General features: G+C 46.0%; 2 protein-coding genes across 3 annotated transcripts in view; both read right to left on the reverse strand.

Annotated features, from left to right (window-relative positions):
• LOC147706908 (mechanosensitive cation channel TMEM63A-like) overlaps window positions 1-18,422 on the reverse strand; it is a 926,114-nt gene that overhangs the window by 600,369 nt on the left and 307,323 nt on the right. The gene's annotated exons all lie outside the window — the stretch shown is intronic.
• LOC147706910 (mechanosensitive cation channel TMEM63A-like) overlaps window positions 1-18,422 on the reverse strand; it is a 403,911-nt gene that overhangs the window by 78,213 nt on the left and 307,276 nt on the right. The window lies entirely within an intron of this gene.

Genomic DNA, 18,422 nt, shown 5'->3' on the forward strand with positions numbered 1-18,422 from the left:
TCGTCACAATGACTCAATTACTGTGGCAAAATTGCTCTTAAGGGAGATCATACCAAGGTATGGATTTCCAGTCACTGTTGAAAGTGATCGTGGCACACACTTTGAAAACAGATTGCTAAAATTGATTTGTGAAGCCTTCAACATAAAGCCAAAGCTACACTGTGCATACAGACCAGATGCATCAGGTGTTGTTGAACAAATTAATGGAACAATTAAAAACAGAATTGGAAAAATGTGCCTAGCTACAGGAATGAAGTGGACAGATGCACTTCCACTTGTCTTAATGTCTTTGAGAAGCACACCAGATAAAAAGACAGGTCTAAGCCCCCATGATATTCTCATGGGAAGAGTAATGAGACAAGCATTTATTCCAGTCGGGAACATTTTAAGCATTAATGAAAGTGCAATTATGGACTATTGTAAAAACCTGTATGACGTGGTAACTTCTGTATTCCACCAGGTGGGAACAGATGTGATTTCAAAAGAAAAGGAGCAAGCTCATGATCTGTTACCAGGAGACTGGGTCAGACCAAAAGTTCACCGGAGAAGAAACTTATTAGTACCCAGGTGGGAAAAGAGAGACAGGTGATATTAGTCACAACAAATGCAGTTAAATGCAAAGGTTTGAAAAGGTGGGTGCATGCAAGTCATACCATTCGTGTACCACCTCCTGATGATCCTGATGAGGATAGTGACGACACAACAACTGATTCAGACTCTGAAGAAGAACCTGAGAATCCAGATTCTGAAGATCGACAAGAAGGTCGACATCTGGAAAATTCTGATGTGGATCAGGCATTGAATGAAAAAGATCTAGAGATTGTGATTCTAGATTCAGAAAATGATGAAAATGTTCCAGAAAAAGAAACAGAAAAAGAATCTGAGTCAAAGGAGATTCAAGATCAGGAGAGTATCGAAAAGCAGATTGAAAGCTCTGAAAGCAGGAACAAGAATTCTGAAACTGGGAAGTTAGAAGTAATTCCAGAAGAAGAAGACGAATTACTGAGTACCAGCTACAAGGATGATGTTCCTAACGAAGTGAAGCTGCCGAGTAAAGAAGTTCCTAGATATAGAATTGAAATCTCTGAGACAGATTTGGTTAAGAGTGATGAAGAGTCTGGAATAAAAAAATTCAGAAAAAGGGCTTGGAAAGCTGAATGTAATGAAACTGAGCCTAAGAAGAAATTCTTAAGAAAAGGAGATAATTGGCCAAGAGAAAATCTAAAATTCAAATTGGTGAACAAATCAAAGGAGCAGATTAACGAAATATCAAGTCAAAGTGGTGACTCTGATAAGAAAGATCAAGCAGGAAAGAAAATTGAAGTGATTAGCAGTAGGGGCAAAAGACCATTGAAGCCAAATAAAAAATATAAGTCCCCTGAATGGACCTATAATATTATCCCACCAGTAGTGGAAATTAGTAGCAGTAGTCAGGAGGATTTGGCAGAAACCAGTGACATTGATTAAGAGTAATTTTCTTTAAGTTGAGGTTTATTTTTGGCATATGGCTGAAGACATTGTGTTAGGTGACACAAGGTCGAAGAAATTGTGTTAGCTGGAAAAACACTTTGATGTAAGGCGCAAGGTCAAAGAAAAGCTGTTAGAGGGTTTCTAAAAAAAAAAATTTAAAAAAGGGGAGGTGTATAAAGTACTATTTTTAAGTTTTTGTTTTGAGTAAAAACTTTGTAAAAAAGATGCCTAATACTGACAATTCAATGTGTGCTATTTTAAGAAGATGTTGTAAAATGTCTTCTATTTTTGTGATTCTAATTACTTTGGTTTGGTTAATTTTGGCAGTCATCTTTCCTTTTGGCATAGACAAGGAGGACTATAAAGCTAATATGACAAGCAAAGCTGAATCTAAACAAGCTGTTCATGATGTTGCAGGCAAAACTAATAGAGTTATTGAGCACAAACCAGGGATCCACCAAGATAGATCTGTTGGTGATTTTTCTACTAATTCTTTTTCAAGACTCTTGTCAGAATATGTTAAAGTCATGGATGTGAAGGATTGTTCTGTTTGTGTGAAGCTTCCGGTTTCAGTTTCAGAAGGGGTCAAATATAACATGCTTCCCCTTACTTATGGCATTACATGCAGTGTTATAGCAAGCTTGTTCTATCAAACAGGTCGTCTGGAGTACTATTACTCAGACTACGATGACATTTTTGTTAACCTGAAAGTTGTAAATAGTTTAAACAAAGTCAGACCTGCTAAGCAGATGAGGGAATTCTTTTTGGTGACTAATGAACTTACCTATGAATACGCTTACAAAAACAATTTAACTTGCAAAATGAGAGATGAAGAAAGATCTTTTCTCAAGTTGGTTGAGGAGAGAAGGGCGATTTATAAGAGAAATGAGATGCTGAAACAGACTAAATCCGAATTTTGGCAGCTTGAGGATGAGCAGCTTAATGGTGGAAATAGTTATGCTGCTATTCACATAGATGATCCTGTTAGTGGGAAATTTTGTATTAGAAGAGACAGCACATTATACGACAATTATTTTGTTGGTGCTAGTCAATGCGAGGATACTTATCGTATCATAGGGGGATGGGGATTTAAAGGTGGGAAAGATCCAATTTTTCCTGGAATTTATTTTGTTTGTGGGATCAAACCTTACTTTAGTCTCCCAAACCATTGGTATGGGACATGCTACCTTGGTTTAGTTTTTCCCAAAAAATGTTATGTGGACAGAAATGGAGAAGGTTCATTCGAAATTGGCAAACACCTGAACAGATACAAGAGAGAAAGTTTCTCTGAGATCATGGGTGACATATTTTGTGCAATAATTCCTATGGTGGGAATAGCCCTGAATGTAATTAAAATCAGAAAGGTTTCCACAATTGTTGACAGATTGTCCACGGATACTGCAAGTGGTTTTCAATTAGTTAACACAGAACTTGTCGCCACCAGAAGCATGGTTATGCAGAACCGTCTTGCATTAGACATTCTGCTAGCAAAAGAAGGAGGAGTCTGTGGGATTTTACATGTCCAGCATTGCTGTACTTATTTCCCAGACAAAAGCCAGAATATAGAGATGCTTATCAAAGATATCACTGAATTTCACTCAGAAATAGAACCCATGGAAAGCGACAATTTTTCAGAACGTCTGAGCAAAAGGTTTGAATCAATTGGGAAATGGTTTGGAGAAATTGGCAGTTCAATCATTGGTAAAGTACTTTATCCTGTAATAATCATTGTTATTGTGACACTTTTGTTGAAAATTAGTTGCATGATTCACAAGAGAAAGAAGCATGTGAGGGAAAAGAGAAGGATCTACAAACTCAGAAAGGCTCAGGAGAAGGAGATAGAAATGGAAGAGTTTCGTAGAGCTCAATTTGAGAGCTCCGGACAAACTGCTGAGACAGGGGTTTAGAACTACTAACACAGAGAGTGTTCAAAATATGAGGTCTTCAAAAGTTAAAATTTTGGTAACATTTTTGGGTATTGTTTGGTGATTTTGAAATCACCAGATCAGGGAGTTGATGAAGCGAGTTTTTAAAATTAATTGTGTTTTCACTCGCTGAGTTAAACTTCCATAATGAAATAATAATATTAATGAGTTTTGCATGATTTGTATTAATTCAACCTAGAATAATGTGCATTTACATGAACATGTGGGAATTAACATTATGTGCTCTTGTTGCATTTGTCAGTACGTTCAAAAATAATAAACTAATTTTGTCTTTCCGTTTTGTCAACATTAATTGCGGCTGTTTAAATAATAGCATGTGCTTATTTTTAAATATGCTTACGTCTATGTCGTGTCTTTTATGTGGAAAAAGCTCGTGGAGAATCCTGAGGCTCGTTTCAAGAAGGTCTTTATATTTGCTGCTTTCTCCGTGCTTAAAGCTAGGTAAGATAAACTAATGGGTTAACATTAGTAAAAGGGGTGGGTAACAGAATGCCTTTCATTACTCAAATTAATTAATGTTTTGGGTTTCCTTGCATACTAGTGCTACGAAAAAGAGGCCTGAGGCCTAGCTTTAAGATGGGTGTTTTGGAGTCCTGTCATGATGAGCCGAGCACAGCAAAGAATGAAAAAAGTTTGTCGTTCATAATCATCAGTAAACAAAATACGAGGAACTGTGCTGGATGTGCTCCGTGTTGTATAATATTCCAAGGACAGGATATGGCAGAAAAGCCAAAGCTGATGAAGCAACGAGCTGTTATTCAATAAATTGTTGCAAAGGACCTCGGAAGCTAATGTCACTTGTAGACAATGAACAAAGACATTATAGAAGAGCACGATTTCGGAATGTAGAGGCAATGACTTCATGTGGACTGACGGCTGTCAGCCAATTGAATCGCAGGATGACTCTTTAAAAGTATTCTTTTAGCTAGTTTTAGATAGAGAAAAGGTATAAAACCTGGCCCCTTGGGAGGAGCTTGGCTGGCTCGTTCCTGAAACCTGATGAGCGTGAGATGCTGACGGACTTTTGACTCACGTAAGAGAGAATGAACTAATGTTTTTCCCTTTTAGGTTTAAAATAAGTTTAGACAGGAAAATAGGGTTTTGGGAATGAGACTCTTTCTGCTTAAATACTTTTTATGCTGATTTGATTTGAACTGGCAGTCTAATGTGCCTTTATTTAATAAAATGATGCTTATTAAATGCTAATAAAAGATTTATTAATTGAAAATGCTCTTTACTTGATAATAAAGTTAATAAAATAGATTTTGAAATGACAAGCTGGTCTTGGTTATTTAGAGTCTAGTTACCATTAGTTAATCCATTGCCTAGGTGACTTAATTAAATGACAATGATAAACTGCAGTTGTATATATATATAAATAGTCTTGTGAATAGTTCTGATTAATTAGGTCACATGAGTCAGTTGGCCAATTCTTGTCTCAGTCATTTATGGGCCTTGTGATGAATTTATGAATAATGGTGAGTATTGTGGTGTAGAGTAGTGCTTATGAGACAGAATTTCTTTAGGCCCGCTGGATCAAAGGCAACCAGCAGGAGGACCTCGAGGACAGGGAGCTACCAATGATGAGTAGCTCAGTTTTATCTCTATTAACTTTACCATAGCTGGAGTTTATCCAGATGGCTATCACCCTGAGACTATTAAGAAAGTTAAATACATATGAAATACGTTGTTCATCCATCCAGAGAATAATCTGAGTATCAAGAGCATAACATTTTAATTCATTTTAGGCCAAAAGATCAGATGAGTTTGCCAAAGGGAGCTATGTAAAGATAAAGGAGCATGGGGCTGAGCAAAGAGCCCTATGAAACACCACGTGACATGCCTGAAGCCTGATTTTAAAAAGAGGCAGACCGCCTGCAATCTGTGGTCCAGTAAGGTGTTAAACCAGTGTGAAGGCTGATCTCCTTTCACTTTAAAATGCATTACAATATTGCCTTATGGTAACTCGAGTTGTGTTTACAGTGTCCTCCACCTTGTTTCGATGTCATCAGGATCATGCGTCGTTGTTGTTTCGTTTATTCCATATAAAGAATTGAAAGTCTCTCACTAATAAAATGAAAATTGTTCCCTTAGACCTCTTTACTGTGCACCAAGGACACTTCACCTGTCCCAGGCTATGGGCATACAATATCCATTGGACTGCCAAACAGTGAGAATGTCTGCACTTTCAACAGAGTCCTCAAATGTATTCTGTAGTAAATTGTTTCTTATTGCCTCTTTTCTATTGGTGCATATCCTAAGAAACGTGTACCCATGTAGAATGTATGACTTTCTTTGTCTGAAGTCCTATAAAAGGGTGTAGATTTCTATGGGAAGACACTTCCCTTTCCCACTCTTAGAAGGCGAATCTATGCTGGACTTCACCTAAAACTGTACTGAGTTCTTGGTACCTATAACATGTGCTTTGCTGCTAAATCCCCTATTGGCATATATTTGTTGACCTGCCTATAATTCTTCATACAGAGCTTTCAACCGACAATGAACCTACAACCGTTAGTCTGTCATTCTTATTGGAATATGTATCAGCTGAGTCAGAGGCACTCATGCAGTGGCAAGATCAATAAATGGTCCTGACAAATGATCGCTATGCAAACACCATCTTTACAGAGACTCGTAGCTAGAGCTTGTGGCGCCTGGGGCTATCCCTCGAATTGCCGCCCCTGGTGGGGGAGGGGGGGGGATGCTGGGGAAAAAGGACGGCGAGCACTTGAAAGAGGTCCGAGAGACACGTAATATTGCCGCTAATAGTTACCTCGATCATGCAAGTTACATGCACATACATGACGCGTTCCAAGGCTACACAGTTGAATACACCGGTGACTGGCAGTACAAGAGAGAACACACAGACAATTGCTTTCTTCCAGACTTGAGGTTCCACAACCCTCTTCAAAGATTGCTTGCACACCTGCAGTGTAAGAAGAGAGAGATCATCGACCAGCTCTTTCCATATCCTCGGAGGTTAGGGGATCCAAGGGAGATCCAGAGGTAGTGGACCAAGTGATACCTAAGAAGGTCTCCGAGATAGCAACCCAGGTTAAGCCTGCCATCATGGTTGTCAGCAGAGTCCTTTAGGGTCATAGGTTCACTAAGCACCGATAGTTCAGTAACGCTCTGGTCACCAGTAGCTCTGAACAGTGTCTCGGATCAGGGGATGCTGTCTTAACAGATGTAATTATGTCCTCCAAAATCTTGCTGATATTTTTAATCAAAGAAATCAGCCAGATCATCACAGAGTTCCTAGGAAGATGTAACCTCTTGCTTTGAGCAATCCAAGTCTGTTAGTCCCCGAAGAATTTCAAAAACCTTTTTTGCCCCATTGTTGGCTCCAAGAATATTATTAGCATAAAATGGCTTTACCGACCTTTCTTTTATAATCACCTACCACACTCTTAAGACACTTTTTATCTCCACCGGAATAACCCCTAGGCCATTTGCCAATATGCATCAGCCTAACACTTGCGTTACAACTCCGTGTCTTGTGGGGTGATTGGCTCAGCGTGCTGGGGATCCACTGATGCAAAAACTGGTGACGTGTTTAATATTGGTATAAAACTGAATGCCCAAAAGGTATTTGTGTTTAAGTGCTAATAAACATGAAAACTGATATTAGACTAGCTTCCTTCACAAGGACCTGGGTCTGAATTTAGGACTACAAGGCAAATTTTAGGGGCCATCTTTAAATCTGAATAGCCTTATGGCCGTCACTAAGGTGGCACATTAAAATGCAAACAACAATTAAAAAAATAAGAAATTGAAATGCACCCCCATGTACATTTCATAAACAGATCAAAGCAATCAACTGAACGATCTTTGAATGCACTGAATCCGAAATGAGCAAACAATGATGGCCAATCATGTGAGTGCAATCCCAGGTAAACACCATACACTGGTCAAGCAGTGGACCTCTGAAACTCTTGCTAAGAAGCAGTGCTCCTAGAGCATGATGTATCACATATCTGAATGCAATGACAGAAACAGCAAAATACAAGTCAGTTGACACACCATGGTAAACACAGCTTTTTAGTGTGTTTTAAAAACACGCCCTCAGCGCTCCTAGACAGAGTGAGCATGATTTTTTTTTTTTTTAACATCATTTTTATTGCATCACCAATATAATTGTACAGACAAAATAATCAGCAATGTAAATACACCATGTACAAGATTATTATGGTCTGGTCCGTCCTGCTCTGGGAGGTCCACCCCTCTTCTGGTGCGGGTGGCCTTATCTATGAATGCTTCTCGTATCACCTTACAGTGTCTGACAGTATCAGTCGGCAAATATTGCTGGGTTGCTTTTGTGATTTTCACCCCTCCCTCAATTTTGGTTCCCCAACAGCCCGCCAATTCCAGCTTCCTACCCACCCTCCCCCGTGGTCGCTCTGCATCGAACATCAGTGTGAAAGTGTCTGGTGTGTTGTAGGAGGAACCGACTTTCGCTAAGGTGTGCTCTCCAGTATCGTGATAGGGCCTGCCCCATTGAGCTCACTCCCGCCCTCCGGCTCCTCAGCGTCCGTATCCCGGAGCGCCTGCACCATCACTTCCCATGCAGTAGCCCTCTCCAGAGCCTTCTCGTCATTCATCCTCCAGGCCACCTGGTACCTCAAGGTACTTTCACATGCAGCCCACCTCAGGCATTCCCCATACCATCTTTTATATGTGGGCCCCACTCTCGACTTCCAGTTCCTCGTAATCTCTCGCTTGGCCAGAATAAGTCCCAAGTCTATAAATTTGCTAGTAGTCTTGTTCCTAGGCGTGTGCGGGAACCAATGGAGGATGCTAACCGCTTTAGTGTACTGGACATCCCTGTCCGTTGCGCTGTTAAGGGCCCGCCCAACTTCCTGCCAGTATTCTCCTAGAGAGGGGCAGTCCCACAGCATGTGACCCAGGTCCGCCCCTACAGTATTACATCTGGGGCAAGCAGCGTTGTCCACCCCAAAATACTGTTGTATCTTCCCAGGTGTGAGGTATGCCCTGTGAATCACATAAAAGTGGATTAGTTGAAACCTGGCGTTTCTCGAGCTCTTCCGTGCTCGCCTTAACAACTGGCCCCAGGTCGTGTCAGGTATCTCCACTTGGAGGTCCAGCTCCCACTTGGCCTTCAGGGTCGTCAATGGCTGCAAGGCCTCCCGCTGCATTCTAGAGTACAAGCAAGTGACAGCCTTAAAGGTCCCCGCTGCCATCATCGTGTATTGACAGGCCATAGAGGTGCCCGGCTCCTGCAACCCTTCCCCCCAGTGGGCCTGCATAGCGCCTGTGACCGCTGCATGCAACAAGTAGTCGCCCCTCGGCAGGTCGAAACGCTCCTGCAAATCTTGGAACGGCAGCAACACCCCATCCTCATAAAGATCACCCAACATTTGTATCCCCGCCTCCTCCCAACCTAGCAAGCGCGACCAGTCTCCTCCATGTGGGAGGGCCGTGACCATCCCTAACGGGATTTCAGGGGCATACATAAGGCGGACCCCCGCCCGTTTACGGGCCCGGTCCCAGCAAAGCCGGAACGTCTGCTCCTCGACCGTCAGATCTCCCACCCGGAGCTTTTGGTGTAGCGCGATGTATGCCAGAATATGCCGCGGGGTGCCTTCCACTCTGGCGTCCTCAGGGCCTCTATACACTCTCGCTACCTCCTGGGTAAAAATCTGCAGCTGCGCAGCCAGGTAGTACCCTTCAAAATCCGGCACTGCCATTCCTCCTTCATCCTTGGGGCGCAGCAGAGTGTCGAGCGCTATGCGCCTCCTTCCCGTGCCCCATAAGAACACTATGACCAGGGACCTTAGGCGTTTAAAGATAGCGCTCGGGATCCACACCGGGAGTGTCCTAAAATAATACAAAAGCCTGGGTAGGGCCACCATTTTGAGCAGGGAGATCCTACCAGCCAGGGATAACGGCAGGGTCGACCAAAAGTCCATGCCCCCCGTAGGGCGTTAATACAGCGGGTGATGTTACCTTCCAACAAATCAGCCGGGGTATGATAAACATAGACCCCCAGATAATGCAGACAGCGCGGCTCCCATCGGAGTTCTTGCGCGGTGAGTGGGCACGGTTCTCCTGATCTCAGGGGGAACAGGCAGGATTTAGGCCAGTTGACCCTCAGGCCCGACAACCAGCCGAACCGCCCTAGTAGCCGCCGCGCCCCCTCGAGCTCGGGGCCCGCATTGGCCAGAAACATCAGCAGGTCATCTGCGTACAAAGAAATGAAATGCGGCCTGCCCCTAAATGATAAACCAGCATAGTGGCGGCCTAGCCTGGCCTCCGCAGCGAAGGGTTCCATCGCCAAGGCGAACAGGAGCGGAGACAGGGAACATCCCTGTCTGGTGCCACGCGTGACCGGGTACTGCCTCGAGATCAGAGTACCCACTCTAACTCTCGCTACCGCGTCAGTGTACAGGACCTTGGTCCAGTTTATGTATCCGTCCCCCAGTCCGAAGCGTCGCATCACCTCATACAGGTATCCCCACTCGAGGCTGTCAAAGGCCTTCTCTATGTCAATGGAAAGGACAAATGGGGAATCGGCAATCGGCCAGTCCGCACCCATCGGTCTCGTCAGTCTACGAATATTGTGGGTAGTGTTGCGTGTCGGAATAAAACCACACTGGTCCTTATGAACAAGGCTCGTCATATGCACCAACAGTCTGTTAGCAAGTATTTTACTCAGGATCTTGTAGTCCGTCGTCAACATGGACAACGGACGGTACGAGGACAAAGCCGCATCCTCTCTGCCCGGTTTCAAGAGCGGGATCATGAGGGCCTCACTCATAGAACTCGGGAGCCGACCCTTCGTTTGCGCTTCATTGTACACCTCGCGCAGCCGAGGAGCAAGGCGCTCTAGATATTTGCTGTAGAACTCGATCGGGAGCCCGTCAAGTCCCGGGGTCTTGTTTCTGGCCATCTGCTTTACCGCACACCCTATCTCTCCGAGTGTGATGGGGCGACCCAGCTCTTCTGCCTTTGAGTCCTCCACCTTTGGCAGTTGCAAGCCGTCTAAGAACTCTCCTAGCTCATCCACCCCTCCTGTTTCACCACTCTCATAGAGCCCCTCGTAATAAGTACGAAACTTATTCAGGATCCCGGGTTGAGTATGGCAGGGCTCCTCCCCTATCTCCTGGATCCTCATGATCGGCATGCCCCTCCTGACTGGGTTAGCGAGCCATGCCAGCATAGACCCCGCCTTGTCGCCCTCCGCATGCGCCCTCGTCAAGTATGCCTTATGGTCAAAGCTGCGCTGCCGTTCCAACTCTACCGCCAGCCCCTCCCGCGCCCCACTAAGCCCCTCCTGCAACTCTGGGTGATTCGGGCGATTCTTCTCCAGTTCCCTCAGCCGTGTTTCAGCCTTATCCAAATCGTCTAGCAAAGTCTTGCGAGCCCCAGCCGTGTGCCCAATACAGTGCCCCCGCACCACCACCTTAAACGCATCCCATTCTACTGCCCTCGTGGTGGCCGAGCCACTGTTCACCTCAAAGTAACTCTCAATGCGGTCTCCCAGAGCCTCCCTGAAAAGCAGATCATCCAGGGTGTCAGGTTGCAGGCGCCATGTTGGCACGCAGTTAGCCGTTACCATCCAGTTCAGAGATATCAACAAGGGGTTGTGGTCCGATATCGTCCTGGCCAAGTATTCCGCCCCTCCCACCGCAGGGAGCACGCATGACGAACAAAGGAACGCGTCTAGCCTTACGTGCAAATCATGCAGGTGTGAGTGAAAAGAGTAGTCCCTAGTAGTGGGGTGCAACGCCCTCCATGCATCTGTAAGGGCCCAGCTCTCCTGCCATTCCAATCTACGCTTGGCGACTCTATGCACTGGGGACGCGCGCAGTGGGGGATGGGATCTATCCAATAACACATCCGCGACTGAGTTGAAATCTCCCCCCAAGAGAACCGGCCCTGCCAAATAACCCGCCAGTTTGCCCGAGATCGTAGACAAAAATGCGGGCAGATCTACATTAGGGGCGTATACATTGCAGAGAGATATCACCCTGCCTCTCAGCCTCCCTTCCACCGCCACATACCTGCCTTCCGGGTCCACCAATGTTTTTGTCACCTGGAAGGGGACCCCCGCCCGTACCCAGATCAGTGTCCCCCTTGCAAAAGCTGAAAATATCGTGTAAAACAGCTGCCCCCTCCAGCGTCTCTGCAGAGCAGCCCCTTCTTGCTTATTGAGATGTGTTTCTTGTAGAAACGCTACATGAACCCCTCTACGCTTGAGGTACGCCTGGACTTTATGCCTTCGCGTCATGGATTGCATACCCCTCACATTCCAGGACACACATTTCAATGCCCCATTACTAGCCATCCCCTCCCACACAACCGGACCATACAACAAAGAACAATGTCCTCACGTGTCCCGCGACCACGGGCCAACCCACCCACCCTCTCCAAACAGGAAGCCAAACCCCTCCAACAACAACTACCCCCCGAGCAACCCCAACTGCTCGCAACGCCCACCCCCCCAGGACAGGCCCCCCCGCAACTGGAAGTACCCCCATCCAAACCAACACTCCCAACCACCTCTCACGGAAAGGCAGTAATGGTCGCAGTCTCCACTGCGGTGACCTTAGGGGCCAGTAAGGCGTGGCTCGGTGCAATAGATCCTCAAAGCAAATCAACCCCGCGCACTCCGCCCCACAATCCCCACATCATTGCACCGCAAAACCTCAAGTAACAGCTATCCAACCTCTCATGGGCCCAGTGCCCCGGTGTCCAACCAGCGAGTTCACTCCACTAGTTCAGTTCAACACGCCTCAAGTATCTCTTCCGAAGTCTGTGGCGTCACGATAGGGCCCCGGGCTCCACCAAATTCCGATTGTCCCGTCTCCGAGCCCGTGCCCAGGTCCTCTGTGTCTGTGCCCTTCATGGATTGACTTCTGGTGGTCCTGGATAAGTCCACTACCGCCTGTAGGGCCGCCTGCCTCTCCGCCTCTGTCTGCGACACCGAAGGTCTGCCGGTCCTCCTGCGGTTCTTCCTGATCCGTTGGGATTTCCTGACCGGTTGGGCCACCTTAGCCTCCTCCTCCCTGGCCTTAGCACCATCCGTTCACGCTTTATAGGTGTCCCACCAGGTCCAAGCGTCCGCAGAGGATGTGAAGAAGAGTGATTGTTCATCCACCACCACTCTCAGCTTGGCGGGGAACAACAGAGAGTATTTGATGCCTTCACCGCGGAGCTCCCGTTTAAGGGACAGAAAGTTCGCCCTAAGCCGCTGCGTCTCAAACGTATAGTCCGGGAACATAGTGACCCTGCTGTTGTCCACTTGAAAGGGTCCAGTCTCTCTCGCCCTTTGCAAAAGCCAGTCTCTGTCCCGGTAATGGAGCAATTTGAACACCACTGGGCAAGGAGGGAGGCCCAAGGCCGGCGGGCGCGCCGGAACTCTATGCGCCCGTTCCAGGGAGAAGAAGGGGGACAGTCCCTCCGGTGCCACCTCCGTTCGCAACCAGTTATCGAGGTAGCCCACCATATCGTAGCCTTCAATTTTTTCCGGCAGGCCCACAAGGCGTATGTTGTTGCGCCTATTCCGGTTTTCCGCATCTTCGGCCCTCCGTTCCAGCACCTTCAAGCGGTCCATCACCTCCGTCATCTGCGCCTTCACCGCTGCGTGGCCCGGGGCTAATTCCTTAACTGTGATCTCCACGGATTTCACTCTGTCCTTAAGTTTATCATGGTCGGCCTTCAGGAGGCCCAGGCCCGTCGCCACCTGAGCTATATCTTGGTGCAGAGCGTCCTTGGTGGTGGCGATGGCCTCCAGGATACGGTCCTGCATCCGCTGCAACGCCGATTGGTCTCGATCCGCTCCCTCCGCAGCCTCCGTATCAGTTGCACCATCTCCCTTCCCTTTTGTCTTCCCCATCTGTGCCGGCTCGGGTGGGTCCGTCCTCGCTCTGCCCCCGTACTTCGCCGGGCTTCGCCCTCAGGAAGATTCCCTGCAGCCACAGCGGAAAAAGCCTGTTCCTTTCGTGCCCGGGGCGCCGCTCAGGTCCCCGGATCCAAGACCGTCTCTAGGGATCAGAGTCTGCAATAGGCCGTTAGCCCGGCTGGCGCCAGTCGTGCTCAGAGGCCCGGGGTCTTCGTCACTGGGTCACAGCCACGCTGTCGTCGCCACTACCATGGGGCGGCTCCCAACCATCGCCCGAGGTGCGCCCAGGGTCCACTCCAACATCCAGGGAGGGGTGCTATGCAGCCACTAACATCTCCGAACTGTGGGGGTAGCAGCTCTTAGTGGGGCTCCGTGTCTCATGCCACCGCCGCCATTTTAGGTCGAAGACTTCGCGCCTGAGTTCGACTATTAAAGCCGGAAAACTGGCTTGGAATGGCCCGGCGTCGTCCTCCGTGGGCACCGGACCCTCCGTGGTGCCTTCAAGTGTCGGATGATATCAATTACGTCGAGGTCCGATCAGATTTTCAGGATATTTTCCGGGATCGGGCGCGGAGCTCCGAGCTCACGCTGCCTACCTCCTCGGCATCCAAGCCACGCCCCCCGACAGAGTGAGCATGATGTATCCCATATCCGAATGCAATGACAGAAACAGCAAAATACAAGTCAGTTGACACACCATGGTAAACACAGCTTTTTAGTGTGTTTTAAAAACACGCCCTCAGCGCTCCTAGACAGAGTGAGCATGACGTATCCCATATCCGAATGCAATGACAGAAACAGCAAAATACAAGTCAGTTGACACACCATGGTAAACACAGCTTTTTAGTGTGTTTTAAAAACACGCCCTCAGCGCTCCTAGACAGAGTGAGCATGACGTATCCCATATCCGAATGCAATGACAGAAACAGCAAAATACAAGTCAGTTGACACACCATGGTAAACACAGCTTTTTAGTGTGTTTTAAAACTACGCCCTTAATTAAATCGGCCACCCTCCTTTGAGAGAACACCCTCCGCCCCCCCCATTTTTTTCATCCCACTTAAAGCCCTGTTGGTATCTATGCTGCCCACTGAAAGCTCTCTTACCTCACTCGTGAATGACTCGCTCCAAACTCCAAAGTCTCTATACCAGGCAGCCAGGGGTGGTTGACTAGAGAGCAGCACAGCGCCGACTGCCCCAGGCCAAAATGAGCGCGAGAGCGCGTAGTGGTGAAGAGCCTGACGCTCACTGCTACGTCCTACTCATCGCGACGCGGGGGCAGGCTAGCAAAAATAATATATTATTTAATGTCACCCCAGGGCCGTCATTGGTAGCGCTCGGGCGTTACAAGTCTGATTGACGGCCCTGGAGGCTAGGACGGACGGACAGCAGGCAGCAGCAAATTAAAACGCAGGAGTCGGGACCGGGACGTTGTGGCCGCAATTTTTGAAGAACTGACCTGACCTGCTGCTGCTGATATAACTGCAGCAGTCACACTTCAGGTGCGCGCAGCGCGCACTTTCAACCTGGGCCACGCACGGCCTTTCTAATTTATTTGTGGACAGTACACAGTGTCCCAAGGCCCAAATATAAAGGCCGCAACAGGCCACCAGTGCCACGTGACGCCCCCGAAATTGTGCCGCCTGGTGCGGACGGCCCCCCCTAGCTCCGCGGCTCATCGATGTGAAGAGTTTTATCGCCTGCAGAATTTGCAGAGGTAAGATCTGAAGCATAGGTTTCTTTCGGGAAACAACACTTACAACGCAACACCTTTACAACAAAACTATTACAACGCAACATCCATTACAACGCATACCATTACAACGCATACCATTACAAACCATGTCACTACTACGCATACCACTACCACGCATGTCATTACAACGCAGTCATTACAACGCATACCATTACAACGCATACCATTACAACGCATACCATTACAACGCATAACATTACAACGCATACCATTACAACGCATACCTACACTATCCAACACTTACCCTACTGTTGCACCCCCTGGAGTTAGAATAGTAATTTTTACCCCTACACTATCCAATACTTACCCTACTGTTGCACCCCCTGGAGTTAGAATAGTAATTTTTACCCCTACACTATCCAACACTTACCCTACTGCTGCACCCCCTGGAGTTAGAATAGTAAGTTTTACCCCTACACTATCCAATACTTACCATACATGCAATGTAATGGTATGCGTTGTAATGGTATGCGTTGTAAATGTAGTATGTGTTGTAGTGGAATGCGTTGTAAAGGTAGTTTCAAAGAATTCGTTGTAATGGCATGCGTTGTAATGGAATGCGTTGTAATGAATGTTGCGGTGTAAAAAATGCGTTGTAAAGGTATGCATTGTACAAGTCTGTGTTGTAACGACATACATCCGTTTCTTTCAGCTAAGGCTCCGTTAAGCAAAATATTCCTGGGTTGTGATCGTGAATGAAATGATTAGTTTGGATTTCATATTTAGGTAAAGATCTCACATTTAGTATCTCTGAGCACAAAATATAGATGTTGTTGACTAGAGACACTTCCATAAAAAGTTAAGTTTAGTGTCGGCACCAGGGATAAGAGTAAAGATCAGAGGGGAAGTATGGTCTCGTAAGGAAAGCGGGGAGAAAGTAAAGACTTTGAGCACTCAGAGTTGCGAAGACTGCTAAGATTAGGAATGGCTTCATTAATGGTGGTTCCTTTGAGAATAATGCCAGGGACAGAATAACCAGAGAGTGGTGGGCAGTGTAGCTACTGGCTATACTGTGGACTTCAGAACTGGAGCAAAGTATTCTCCTTATCTTGCATGTTTACTACCATGCATCTTTGTTTCTCAGTTGATCATATCGACTGAGCACTGCACCGTCAACTCACTTGATCAATCTATCCACCTTTCAGATTTTTTTGACTGTTCTGTGTATACTGAACACTCGACTGTTGCTGTCAAAACACAATGTATGATGTTTTTGTAGAGGAATCTCAGTCCATTCTTATTTTCTGAGTGCCTTCATGATGAATATCAGCAAGAGTACGGTTTCTAATAAATTAATCTGTAGGAACTCTTATTACTGTTCTGTGTATACTGAACACTCGACTGTTGCTGTCAAAACACAATGTATGATGTTTTTGTAGAGGAATCTCAGTCCATTCTTATTTTCTGCGTGCCTTCATGATGAATATCAGCAAGAGTACGGTTTCTAATAAATTAATCTGTAGGAACTCTTATTACAAATCCAACAGAAATCAACATGTTATTGTATACATGTGCTCCAATTCCTATACATGTAACATGTATAGGTATTGGAGCAATATGCGTTATTTTAAAATATGCACAACTGCTTAGAGAGACCAGGATGCGCCATGAACATGTGTGCAGGTGCAGGATGTTGCTGTGTGCTCAATTTTAATTATATGGTGCTGTTTGGAGTACATGCACTAACTCAGTAACAACATGCACTGTAGACCACACAATGTCTTGAGAAACAGACAGCCCCATTCTAAACACCCGGACACACTCAAGTTCAGCCAAGACAGCTAACGACGACACAGTCTTCCTTATTGAAAAGATCACAAGAATCTACAATGATTTCAGGAATACACACTTTACTTCAGACCTAGCCCCACAGACCAGGAGAAGATACTACATAATGGTCCACATATAACCAATTAGACTTGGAATCCACCCTACTTACCTTAACATCAACAAAATCATCCTCATATGTAGACGATCCAATTCCAGCAAACCTACTAAAAACACGTGCTAAAGGCATCACCCCTTCTTTTTAAAGATCATCAACTCATCGCTTAAGATAGGAGAATTCCCATTTGCCCTCAAAGTTGGCCAGATCACTACTTATGTGAGGACACCTTATCTGGACCCCCACTGACTTTCAAACTTGAAACCAATCTCCAAGTTGCCTTTCTTACGAAAGTCTTACAAAAGGCTTAGCCACACAAATCCTCACCCATATCTTCAAAAACATCTTAAATGTCTAGCAATCTGGGTTCCACCTACAGTGCAGCACAGACTCTGCACCCTTCAAATCATTGATAATGTCCTCAGGTGATGGATGAAGGCAAGGTCTGTCTGTTAGTGCTGCTCGAATTGTCAGCAACATTTTTCATGATAAACTTGTGATTTGTATCCATGCTAACAATTCTCTAAAAAATAATGAGAATGAAGGAGGCAGTACTGAAATAATTCCAATCCTTCATCACTTCCAAACGACAGTTTGTGAAAATGGGCAAATTCACACTCCCTCCCACTTTCTTCCAGTGTATCGCATGGATCTATCCTGTCACCTCTTCTGTTTAACCCCTACATTGGCCCCCTGGTCAATACTTTACATGGAGGGAATTTCAATTCATCAGTCTGATGATGACACCTCAATAAGCTCAAGGTATTGAACTCTTCAGGCATCTCTTACTGCAAAAATATGGTTGCTTTCTCCTTTAAACTTAGCCCCTGTAAAATGTAATTCCTTCTGCTAACTACACAGAACGCTCTCATCTCTGACTGAAGAATGTTACTGACCTGGGCTTTCTACTAACACAAGTGCCCCTTGCTAAACATTCACCCTAAATAATAGTATTTCCATGGCTAAACACATCTGTAATCTAAAACTGCATCTTCCCAACATCACCTTCTTACAAAAATGAAACCCCCCAACCCAACCAAACCAAATATTTAAGGACCGTGGTTCAAGCTCTAGAACTATCTTAGCTGGAAAGCAGCAATGGCCTACTCCCGGAAATCCCCATAACTAATCGGACCCCTCCGAGGACCATCCTACAAACGGCTGCTCAGCTCATGGAAGGCGCAAACAATAAATCTGATCACATCACCCCCATCCTGAACGACCTTCATTGGTTGTCTTGAGATGCTAGAAATTAATTTAACATTTCTTGCATTATCCATAAAGTTGTACACAAAGGTCTGCTTGCTTACCTAAATAACAAACTCAAGGCTTCTGGAGGGAAGAGAAGATCTAGGAACCTAGCTTGTATGATTCCGGAAATTCAGAATTTGAAAATGCGAAGACCCTGAACTAGACCTTGCTATGCTTGGCCCCTGGACTCTGGAACAACAAGTCTGCAGACCAACAATAATCTTCTCCACTTCAGAACGAACCTGACAA

Source organism: Lissotriton vulgaris, chromosome 6 (genome assembly GCF_964263255.1).
Source record: "Lissotriton vulgaris chromosome 6, aLisVul1.2, whole genome shotgun sequence".
Taxonomy (NCBI): Eukaryota; Metazoa; Chordata; class Amphibia; order Caudata; family Salamandridae; genus Lissotriton; species Lissotriton vulgaris.